The sequence below is a fragment of the Ascaphus truei genome, chromosome 4 (genome assembly GCF_040206685.1).
Source record: "Ascaphus truei isolate aAscTru1 chromosome 4, aAscTru1.hap1, whole genome shotgun sequence".
Classification (NCBI taxonomy): domain Eukaryota; kingdom Metazoa; phylum Chordata; class Amphibia; order Anura; family Ascaphidae; genus Ascaphus; species Ascaphus truei.
Genome location: NC_134486.1, coordinates 49,013,188 through 49,025,906, shown reverse-complemented (window position 1 = coordinate 49,025,906; position 12,719 = coordinate 49,013,188).

The following is a 12,719-nucleotide window of genomic DNA, read 5'->3' as shown; positions in this document are numbered from 1 at the left end:
GTGACTAAACAAGACAACACATGCAGTGTGTGATAATGTGTCGTTGATAGTAGTTCAACTATAGATATGAGTGAACTAATGTGTGACGTACGGTTTGATAAGTAATGAGTTGTTGGGGCATTTAGTAGCTAAAGTGAAGCTTTCAAATGAGTGTGATTAACTTCAGTTGTGCTAGTGAGGTTGTAAGAACGGTTTTCCCTTCCCCAAAAAGCCTAATCAGCCACACCTTTAAATTACTTGAAACAGGTGAAAATGGTGTGAACTAAGTTGCCCCTAAAATGAGGCTGTAATTAGTGTGTGTGCTGAACCCCACCCCCTCTGTTGAAGTGTATGCTGTGATGAGATATTAATTGCAGTTGCTTTAACACAATGGTAGATGAGCTAAATAGTCGTGTGCAGTTTTTAAGTTATGAAAACAATGACATAAAATATGATACGTGTGCCTCATTATGCTGTCTGTATATGACTTAAATCAAAAATGGACCTTTTCATTAACAACTATAGATGTGTTAGTGCAAGTGATGTTTGTAGGCCGTTGCATGCAATATATTTGATGCATGCTTAAAATAGGCAGTAATGTCATGTTTGTCGGAGTAAAATAAATAAAATACACAATAATATTCTACATATTTCTGTTCTGTACCTGTAGCTAGTAATAATTTCTGATTAACATGTGTTACACATGTGTACTACCCTGTTGTTCCCCATCTTCGCCCACCATCAATTGCTTCCACTGCAGCAATGCATTTTGGGAATTCACATGTAAATGAGCACGCAATGGCACGTGCTATATTAGTTACTGCTTTTAGTAGGACTACAACATATATGTCTATTTTGAGATATATATGTATACAGAATCAGACATATACATATATAGATGCAGGTATGCTTATATTGTGAAGACAGTATAAAAAGCAGTGTAACTATGCAAAATAACTGTAAGCAACGACACGCCTAGTACAGTAATATTTCTCACCTGGTGGAAATTGTGAGGGGTAAATTCCTATATCACGGTCACCAGGTAAGCCTTCCACGACGACGGGAAGTAATTTTGCCCGAAGCAGCTCCTCCAATGGACTTAATATGAGACGTTGTGGTGTGGGCCCACCTCCAGTGCCAGTAGCATGCACGCGTTGGTGTTGTATTTTCTTTTTCAATTTGGACCTAATATCATCAAATCTCTTGTGACAATTCCGCTTGTCCCTCACATGATTCCCACACGCATTGACACCAATGACTATTGTGTCCCACATTTCTTTTCTGCTTGCTGAACTTGTCCGCCCTTGAAAAACATATCAAATATATGAGGTAAATGAATAATAATATAAGCACCAGTTTCCTACACTGCTAGCTGTTCCAAGAGATAGCAAACATGCTGTTTTATGTGTAATATGTGAAGCACATGAGCATTCACTACTAAACCTATACATGTAAGCAAGGTTGCATTCATATTGTATGCAGTTATGGCAAATTGACCGCCTGTGTTTAGTTGTCCTTGTAAGGCATGATAAAAAGCTGTGTTTCCAGACTAATTAACATAGAAAGATATTGTGAAGCCATATTTGCATATGAACAAAACTCAGATGACCTAGGATCACATGTATTTGAATAATAAATGTAAATGTACACTTACCTAGTAAATGTCCATATATACTGTCATAGTGCTCCAGAATGCCAGTGACAAGAGCTGTATTTTCCTGGTCATTGAAGCGAGGATTACGTGGCTTCTCCACACGTTTCTTCCGAGCAGGTTTAGGGTCAGAGCTTGGCTGGTGCTGACTGGACTCTCCTTCTTCCAATGGAAGAGCCTCCAAAAGCTGCCCACCAGCAAGCACGCCACCACCATCCACCCCATCAGCAACTGCGCCACCAGCAGCACTCCCAGCACCAGCACTCCCACTCCTAGCACCAGCACTCACACTCCTAGCACCAGCACTCACACTCCTAGCACCAGCACTCACACTCCTAGCACCAGCACTCCCAGCACCAGCACTCACACTCCTAGCACCAGCACTCACACTCCTAGCACCAGCACTCACACTCCTAGCACCAGCACTCACACTCCTAGCACCAGCACTCACACTCCTAGCACCAGCACTCCCAGCACCAGCACTCCCACTCCCAGCAACAGCACTCCCACTCCCAGCACCAGCACTCCCACTCCCAGCAACAGCACTCCCACTCCCAGCAACAGCACTCCCACTCCCAGCAACAGCACTCCCACTCCCAGCAACAGCACTCCCACTCCCAGCAACAGCACTCCCACTCCCAGCAACACCACTCGCAGCACCAGCACTCCCACTCCCTGCAACACCACTCTCACTCTCAGCAACATCACTCCCCTGAACAGTACGTTCACTCCGATGCGTACTCGCACGAGTAGCACTCCCACTCCCACCAGCATCACTCTTCCCACGCTTTGCGGGCATACTTCCAGCACTCACAAAAAACAGACAAGAAATGTACAGGCAATCACACGAAACACTTCCACATATAAAACAAGACAAAGATGTAAACAAAACAACAATGGACAAAGCTCACCCAATACACAACAAGTCTCTCAGTCAATATGCAAATGTTCAAACAGCCAGCTCTGTGCGTCTCTCTCTCTCTCACTCCCAACAACACAGAGAATGAATAGCAGTACACGTTGCCTTTAAATATGGCGCGCAATCCAAAACATGCTTGTTTCGCCTGATTCAGCAAGATTTGTGATTGGGCAACCTAACAGCACCCCGCCACGCACGCCGATACACCTGTGTGTGATCGGCTAATCATCGTGAGAGTGGGCGGATTTGTTTTCGGGTTGATTTTGAATGTATTCGGCACTTACTGCATACGGAGAGGAAAAAACGCCAATAACATGACTAATCGGTAAGATTGCCGATTTCACATAATCGACGCTTACTGCATGAGGCCCTAAATCTTCTTATTCAAGTTGATTAAAGATTTGAAAAGGCATGTTACTGTTTAAGGATAAGGAATATACGTTTGCAAATAAGTTGAGCAGTCTTGTTGAAATTAGAGATGAGCTACGCGTTCTCTAGACCGTAGGCCCATATTCACTACTGGTCAATAATTGTAAAAATGGTGATATCCATAAATCATATACTTTTCTGTGTTTTTGTAACTCCATGTGTATGGGTGATGTGTATTGGGGTACAGCAATATCAATGATCCACGTGCTCACATACGGATGCACTACAACAGGCTTGCAATCAAGGTACGCCCACACAGAGAAACACAGCTCCTCAAACAGACCCACAGTCATAGCACATCCACCACAATGAAAAGACAACTGCAAGGTTCCTGCCAGCAACCACCATTGTACAGAGCTCACACTCTGCACACACGCCAAAGATGCACGATCAACCCCACTTGACCGTACAGTCTAACGCTGCAAACTGCGGACTGAGCAACATACTCAAATGCAACTGCCCACATCCTCCGCAAAACCAACAGACTGATACATCAGTCCTAACAGACTTGGTCAAGTACATGATCCGGCACGGTATGGTAAAAACAGGACTTACCAACTTTGACGACCGTCCTGAGAACCACAGAGTATGGAAGTCTACATTCAAGGAAATAGCCAGGAGCCTGGACGTCAATGCAAGAGAAGAACTCAACCTGCTAACCAAATGGTTGGGGAAAGAATCTAGAGAGCATGTGAAGTAAACTGCCCTCTAGTGAGTTTTGATGTAGGATAGAAGAAGCTAGAGGAGTGCTATGGTAGCCCAGAGGTATTTGAAGAAGCACTTTTCAAAGAATTGACAACTTCCCCAGAATATCGGTCAAAGACTTTACAAAGTTATGAGAGCTCAGAGATCTGCTGCAGGAATTGGAGTCTTCAAGAGACGATCAATCTCTACCACGTCTCAACGCCTTAGACTCCGCTCCTGGAGTGAAACCCATCTTGGAGAAACTACCTTACAACCTTCAAGCAAAATGGTATTTGCAAGGTTCAAAATACAAAAGGGAGAAGCAAGTCACCTTCCTTTCCTTTTCATTCTTCTTGATCTTCATTCATGAAGCAGCTACAATGAAAAATGATCCCAGTTTTGCCATGGGTACACCAACTGCACCCTGTGCAAGCAACCTCAAGAATGAAGGACCGGTGACAAGATACGGTAATACCAGAACGCCTCTCGGTCCACAGAACAGGATGTTGTCTTCTACAACATCTAAAGTACATGTCCCAATCATTCTATCGCTACAATCAGGGAGACAGGGGACCCAAACAGGGAATACCCCATACACAAGAAGCCATATCCACTTAACAGGTATTTTGGTTTTCGAATGAAGCCCATTGAGGAACGCAATAACTCACTCAAGGAATTTGGAGTTTGCTTCAGATGCTTCGCTTCCATAAGTCATCTGTTCAAAGACTGTAAAGAAGCCATTAAATGTATAGTGTGCAATAGTGACAAGCACATAACATCTTTTCACCCAGAGGCACACACTCAACCAACTCAACAACCCTACCACCATGGCAAAGCATGGCGGGGAGCAGGGAGAAGAGAAGACACCATCACCATCTGTCACATCCCAGTGCACCAAGGATTGCAGAGAAGAACGTGGCCAGAGGTCCTGATCCAAAATATGCCTTATTGCAGTAAACCCCAAGGGACAACCTGAGAGGGCTACTAGGATGACTAGGATAAGAAAAGGATACTAGGATAAGAAAAGAAACTGGTGACTTCACTCACAGCAACAGAAGATTCTAGACTTCTGGGCAGAAAACTTTAATTATTTTTGTGCTATCGGGCAAGGATTATTTTTTCTGTTTTTGGATTTCTTTTTTTCTGGTTTATTTGTGTGTTTATATTTGTGCCATCAGGCATGGATTGTTTATCCTGGTTTTGTATAATTTTAATGCAAGTTGAGGATCATTGTTTCGGGTAAAGTGCGGATCATTGCTTGGGTCGCGACATTCATTGCTGCATGTCAAGTGAGGGTCATCACTTCATCGGTCAAGAGGTGATTGGTGCGGCTGTTAAATGAGGGGGATGAGCCTTCATACTCCAAAGGGTAAGAAACACATTTATTGACTATAGGGTGCCATTGATTGCCACAGTGACAATTCCTGTGTATATCAGTATTGGTTGACCTGAAGAAGAGAGGAGAACTCTCGAAAGCTTGTCCTATGACACAAATTGTTAGTCCAATAAAAAAGGTATCACCTAATATTGAAGAACTCATTTATTCTGCACTATATATAGATATACAGTAGAGGCAACGTTTATTCTAACATTTGCCGTAAACTAGCCGGGTTACATTCTGGGTATGTGCTGGGTATGTGCTGGGTATGTTCTGGGCTAGTTTGAGGCACGTTTAAGGCATTTCTGCATTGACTAACGACCCATAGGATTAACACAGCAGAGATCCCTGGCAGTCCAATTCAGTTTGAATGGGACTGCCAGGGACCCCCGCTGTTAATCTGATAGGCCATTAATCAATGCAGAAATGCTGGGGCTAGTTTAAGGAAAGTTTAAGGCGTGTATTCAGAATGTACCTGGGTGTTTCCTGGGTTTTTTGGGGAATTGCCACTGGTTTTTGTTAGAATAAGAGTTGCCTCTACTGTATATATATATATATATATATATATATATATATATATATATATATATATATATATATATATATATATATATATATATATATATATATATATATATATATTTGAAGTTAGGGTAGGTGAAAAGGTGACAAGGATGAGGACTCTGTAACCTGTCAACAACTTTGCAAACCCATACAAAGACCAATTAGAATGTTGAAAACTTAGTTAACAGAAACATGTAAGCTCTTCTCCCTCCATAAATACAATATATTCTGTTTATAAACATAATTTCTCAATCGTGAACGTGATGACTTCAAACTAGTTTTTTTGCTTTTGTTGTTTCAAAGTCCACATAAACATTACTGAAGTATATTTACTGAAGGCAGTTTCCAGAAATGATCAGCATATTGCCTTAAAATTGCCAGAAAGTATATTGTCTGCCAAAATCTTAGAAAATACTTTAATTTTCCCATCACTCCCTCATCTTACACTGTACACAATCAGAATGAATAGTGACATCTCCAATCATTACACCGACAATAAGTCACAATCCTGCACCTTTGTTTTAGTTTTCATAGATTCTCCAGATCCACTTCAGCCACTAATAGCACGTTGAACCATAAACCTATCAACAGTAAATAAAAAGATTTGAAAACATACTGTAGGAAACTTTATACTGGGACAGAGTTTGATAAATATCTTCTTACAAGATCATAAAAATACCAACAATGATCACTATTTGTTTCACTTATACTGAATTTGATTTCTACAAAACATATTGGACTTCTATTTAAATATTATCACAATGATATTCAGCTGGCTGATCGAGACAGTTTTACAACTTGAGATGAAACACAGATTCTGACTATCTGTTCATCTTAAGGAAAATAAAATATTGTTACTACAAATTCTAAAAGTTATATATTTTCCCTTTGGATGTTGCACTATTTAAGAAAACTGTATGTAAAGAGTAATAGACATCTACATTGGTGATGTATGTTTTTTAAAGAAAGGGAACAGCAATATATTGTATTGAGCATTCAATATTTTCCATAGTACATTTTTTATTACATGAAATCTACTCGATATCTGACTGGAAATAGTATTTTTAAGTACATTTATTTATCTTGTTTACAAAAAATGTTTGGTAAATTCATTCATATCGCTAGTCTAATGTATTAATATTTGAATGATGTTCTAAGAGTGTGGTGTGTAAATATTGTTTTGCTAGTTTCTTTACTAAATGATCGCGTCGACATAAAAATGGCGCCGATGTCGTGCACTTTCTTGACAATGGCACGGAATACTCAAGATTGCTTCCTAGTCAGCACACTAAATAAAGCCTTTATTTTATCATACATGTTGCCAGTGTTGTTGGGAGGTAGAGAGAACAAGTTGGCTGCAAGGAGTTAGAGGTTTGTATGATTTATACTGATGTCTGATTGAGTTGTCCTGTTATATTTGTTATCAGTCTATGTTGGTGCTTGATTTTTCTGTCATTTTCAATTTGTTTGTCTTGTGTGTTCATATTTGTTGTGTGTCTCTGAACTGTGTACTGTTAGAGTGAAAGATGGAGGAGAGTGGACTGACTGCTGAGGGTAGAGTGTGTGGTGGGAGTGTGAGGCCGAGTGAGGAGTGCAGGAGTTGCCAGGGTGAGAGGAGTGATGCGGTACGGAGGAGTGAGGAGCATAGGGGTGAGAGGAGTGATGCGGTGCAGAGGAGTGAGAAGCGCGGGGGTGAGAGGAGTGATGCAGGGGTGAGAGGAGTGAGGAGCGCAGGGGTGAGAGGAGTGATGCTGTGCAGAGGAGAGAGGAGCGCTGGGGTGAGAGGAGTGGTGAGGTGCAAGGAGTGAGGAGCATGGGGGTGAGAGGAGTGATGCTGTGTGGAGGAGAGAGGAGCGTGTGGGTGAGAGGAGAGATGCGATGAGAGAAGTGATGCGGTGCGGAGGAGTGAGGAACGCAGGGGTGAGAGGAGTGATGCAGTGCGGAGGAGTAAGGAGTGCGGGGGTGAGACGAGTGATGCAGGGGTGAGAGGAGTGAGGAGCGTGGGGGTGAGAGGAGTGATTCTGTGCAGAGGAGTGAGGAATGCGGGGGTGAGAGGAGTGATGCAGTGTGGAGGAGTAAGGACTGCGGGGTGAGAGGAGTGATGCAGTGTGGAGGAGTGAGGAGTGCGGGGGTGAGAGGAGTGATGTGGTGCGGAGGAGTGAGGAGCGTGTGGGTGAGAGGAGTGATGCGGTGCGGAGGAGTGAGGATCACGGTGTGAGAGGGTGATGCGGTGCGGAGGAGTGAGACGTGCAGGGTGAGAGGAGTGATGTGGTGCGGAGGAGTGAGGAGCGTGGGGGTGAGAGGAGTGATGCGGTGCGGAGGAGTGAGGATCACGGTGTGAGAGGGTGATGCGGTGCGGAGGAGTGAGACGTGCAGGGTGAGAGGAGTGATGTGGTGCGGAGGAGTGAGGAGCGTGGGGGTGAGAGGAGTGATGGGGTGCGGAGGAGTGAGGATCACGGTGTGAGAGGGTGATGCGGTGCGGAGGAGTGAGACGTGCAGGGTGAGAGGAGTGATGCTGTGCGGAGAAGTAAGGAGCATGGGGGTGAGAGGAGTGATGCGGTGCAGAGGAGTGAGGAGCGTGGGGGTGAGAGGAGTGATGTGGTGTGGAGAAATAGGAGCATGGGGGTGAGAGGAGTGATGCTGTGTGGAGGAGTGAGGAGCACAGGATTGGCAGGGGCGAGAGCAGTGATGGTGGGAGCTGGAGTCAGGAGCACAGGAGTGGATGCAGTGAGAGGATTGGTGGATGGAGGAGGAGTGAAGAGGGCAGGAGTGGATGGAGTGATATGAGTGGTGGCCAGAAGAGGAGTTAGGAGCGCAGGAGTGGGAGTGAGAGGAGTGGTGGCTGGCGAAGGAGTGAGGAGTGCAGGAGTGGATGGAGTTAGAGGAGTGGTGGCTGGCTGAGGAGTAAGGAGTGCAGGAGTGGATGGAGTGAGAGGAATCAACAGAGGAGAGGTGGGGAGGAACGTAGAAGGGATGGTACGTAGGAGAGTGTAGCAAGCAGTTAGGGTAGTAGGCCGGGGGTGGGGGGATGGCACCTGGTCATGCATTATAAGCGGATGTTTTGACACTTATCAGGTAAGAACATCAATAACAGAAGTACAGTGTCCCAATTAAGAATTACTATCCAAATAAATATTGACATTAACATGTAAAATCCATTTTTACACTACAAATTATATGTAAAATAATTGCATGCCATAGCTCAGAGGTGGGCACCAATATTTTTAACACAGGCTGAGTCTCTGCTGGCGCTGAGCGCGCTCATGCTTGGAGAGCGCTCCAAGCAGGAGCACCGGGTGTCCTGTCATTTACGTGCGTGCGCGTGGGGGGGGGGCATTGAGCGCGCTGGACAGTTAGGTTTTTTGTTTACATAAGCGCCGAGCGCCGGTGAGTGTGTGTGCCTGCACACGAGCACGTATACACCGCGTGAGCGGGGACTTACATTTATCTATATATGTAAGTAATCGCTGCAAGCGCCACGCGCTCAGCGCTAGCGGGGACGCAGCCTTAGAAGAAATGTCACATGACACCTTAGTAAATATAATACATGGGGGGGGACTGTAAACCCCTCAATGCTCACACATGTTTGAAGAGTTATGGCATTTCTACTACTTAAACACTTCACTCTCCATACCTACAGTAACCTACGGTATTGCAGACAACGCTAAAATGCCATTTACTGCACTCCATAAAAACACTAGTCAACACGCGTCTTAATCGCGTAAAGTTGGAAGAAATCACGCACCATGACATGGTATGCCCAGCTAAACAACGTGTGAAATGTTCGAATAACGGCCGCTACATCTGTACACTAACAACTTGTGTGCTCATATCTGCAGCCAGGACTAAGACTTCTGGGAAGATCCACCTATGGTAAGAGATCTGCAATCAGGTGTCTGCTGTGAGAGAGGCAGTCCAGTTCGCTGAGAACTGAAAAAAACAGGTTTGTGAGCGACTGAGCTCCATCCAGAGCCCTGAAGGAATCTCGGGTTACTGTGAGACCGGGACTGAACAAGGTGAGTACTATGGCATGGATGAAGACAACAAGGTGTAGCCCTGTGTAATTTTGGGTTTACATGCCTCTCTCCTCCTGTGCAATAATCCCTGTTAAAAGGGCAGGTTTGCCAAGAGTAATCATGAGGTTTGCCCTCATCCCCTGTGATGTGTATTGTGTAGTGAAGGAAGTGACATCATGCTCTGTGTCCACTTACAGTGACACAGGGGTGGTGCCTACTGGAGCTATATAGTATGCATCACTTCCTGAAATTAGGGTGTGTGAGTGTCTCATCCCACTTGAATGAGACTGTCTGACCCAACACAGTGCCAGGGCTCTGGCAAGGATTGTGGCCCTTCCCTAGGGGAGAGGTGGGCAGACTATTCCCCTTACTCTATTAGAGAGTAAGGGAAGAGCAAGGACAGCTTCTAGGGCCCTGACTAGGAGTGGTGTCCAGGGACTTCCTTGAGGTGGGCAACCTTTATGATGTGCGGCTAGAGACCAGCCGCAATGATGGGCAGTGTGCCACTAAAGATGACAATTAAGAATGTCCAATTTGAAAGAACCTTCTTGCCTGAGAGAGGAGTAATTCAGGAAGAAGCTGCACCCAAAGGTTCTCTTTCAGAGACTCCTCCCTGCTGTCGTGGGGACCTGGAAGAGATGGAGGCGCTGTACCAGAAGTGAGTAGTTCTCAGCATAACCTCACGAGCCAGTCCTGATGTATTTCCCCATATCACTGCGGAAGACTCAGGAGTTCTGTAAGCCAGCAGGTGCACCACACCTACATGTAACATGGGGCAGTTTCCTCACGTAAAGGGCCAATATGAGATTGGGGGGGGGATGGACACCGTTACAAAGGTATTATGGGTGAATACCGTGACTCAAAATAATGGTTCAGTACAATGTTCAATTTTGACAATACTTTTGAATAACCTCCAAACACAGCAAATCATAAGACATTTAAATGTGGATGTGAACATTTAGCCAGTAGTGCACCTACATTCACATCGTTTTTATGTGAACGTAGACACTCACATAAATACCTAGATAGCAAAGTACTGGGTGTAGCAGTACCATAATGTCACTATGAGTGTGTAAAAAATGCCAATGTATGCTTGTAGAGAGTGGAGCTCACTAGGGAAAAATAATAACATTCTGTATACACTTAGCCTTAATTGTCAGTGTAGTGCTCATGGGAACCCACAGTTTATATACTGAAAAGTTTTATGACATATTTCCAACATATTATCTACAGGGTGAGCTATCACATTACAATGTCAGTTTGTACAACGTCAGTCTTTGCACACCTGAAGGAATCATGGCCCTATATTCAGGAACAATACATGTTTAGATTATGCAATGGACACAAAAGTAGTTGGATTATATTTCACGTAATGCTATTGTAACAGGGAATCAACCCTGTCTCAATTAGGCTTTTCAAGAAAGCCTCAGTGGTCTGAGTAATCCAGCAGGGAGCTGGATAATTGCAGCCTGTCAATTAACCAGTCTCCATGTTGATAATCAGACAGGTAGAAAAGCCTCCTGACTGCGCTGACAGGGGAGATGAAGTCTTGAGCACAAAGGCTGTGCTGAGATCAAGACACCCGGACACAGACGATCCAGGAGCCTACCAGAGGTTGGCCCCTCAACAAACACCCATCCAGACCCAGAGACTGCCCTGAAGAGCCACCTGCATTGAGGTAACTTTTGAGACTTTGGGGTGATAGGCTGGAAAGAGGCTTTTTTCTCCCAGTCTTACAGATAGGGACTGGAGAAGTGAGTTAGCCATTACACAGAGGCTGTTTGTTTATGTGTTTATTTTTGTATGCAGTGCCTTGTTTAAAGTGACAGGCTGAATAAAGCCATGTTTTAATTTCCCCCAAACTGTCTCCCTGAGTGTACCACTGCACAGGACTCTTACAGCTATCTTCACATACTCGCATCTACAGTAAGTAGCAATATTCTTATTTAAAATCTTACCTGTACACAGGGCCAACAAAGACAGGAATGCCCAATGCTACATCCAATGTGTCAAAAAATATACAGTATTAGTAAAATACTTCAATGCTGATATTCTCATGAGCAAGGGTTATTTAGTAACACTTGGATAAAGCGTTATTAGCTTGCAAGCCACGCCAAGGCATAACCAAATTTGCAGGTCCTAACACTACCTGGTAAAATTCTCATTTACCTCTATTTGGAGGCTGTACACAGGGCCATCAGCATCCATGTAGGTAGTAGAGACCATGGACATGGCCGAACTGGCCGTGCCACTTTCCATGGCACCACTGGCACTGTACAGGCAGGGAGTTAGCATTGTACTGGAACCAGAGTCACTCGGAGCAAAGGTGCCAAAGCATGTACATGCGCCTCATGCTCCAGGAGTCTTGGGGGCATCATAGAGCTGATGGCCTTGGGCATACCCTAATTCCAGCCAGACAAATCAGATGGAATGCGTTATCAAGCAGGCCATTGAAGTCATTCGCCTTGCCTCCAGAGTGCCATCCTCTGCATAGCTGCAATGTAGAAAAGGTCCATTTCGGCAGGAGCACACGGACCGTACCACAAGGACACCCACGGGAAGGAGTGAGTACATTTTCATTCAACAAACAATCACTTTTATCATGTTTTCACATATGCAAAGCTAACATTGTTTTCCCTTAAGGTATGGCTAGTTAACCTCCTAGTAACGTTGTGGATTAGCATACACTTTGTGATCTCAGTATAGATTACTGACACCGTGGGACATTGCCTTTAAAGTTTTATTATACTGTTTTTGGGAACTTATTGTATATGGAGACTGAGCTTAAAGTATACATTATCTGGATTGTCCTCAGTTAATCATCGCTAGGGGGCTTATTACTCCCACCACCTGTATCTGCATAGCTGCAGGCAGTTCTTTGGGCCAATCGATAACCACCCTTCCAAATTGGCATCATATCATCTAACTAGATGAGCTAGGCAACATGGAGGGTGACGTCAACATTCAAGGCGACAGTAAAGTCGCCGTGTTTAGTGACCAATGTTTTTATGTTTCAACTTTTCATAGTTATAAAGTTTTTTTTGTTTAAATGCCTCACTTACATTTCTGGGGACACATTTCTCAACAGGTTTAATCCTA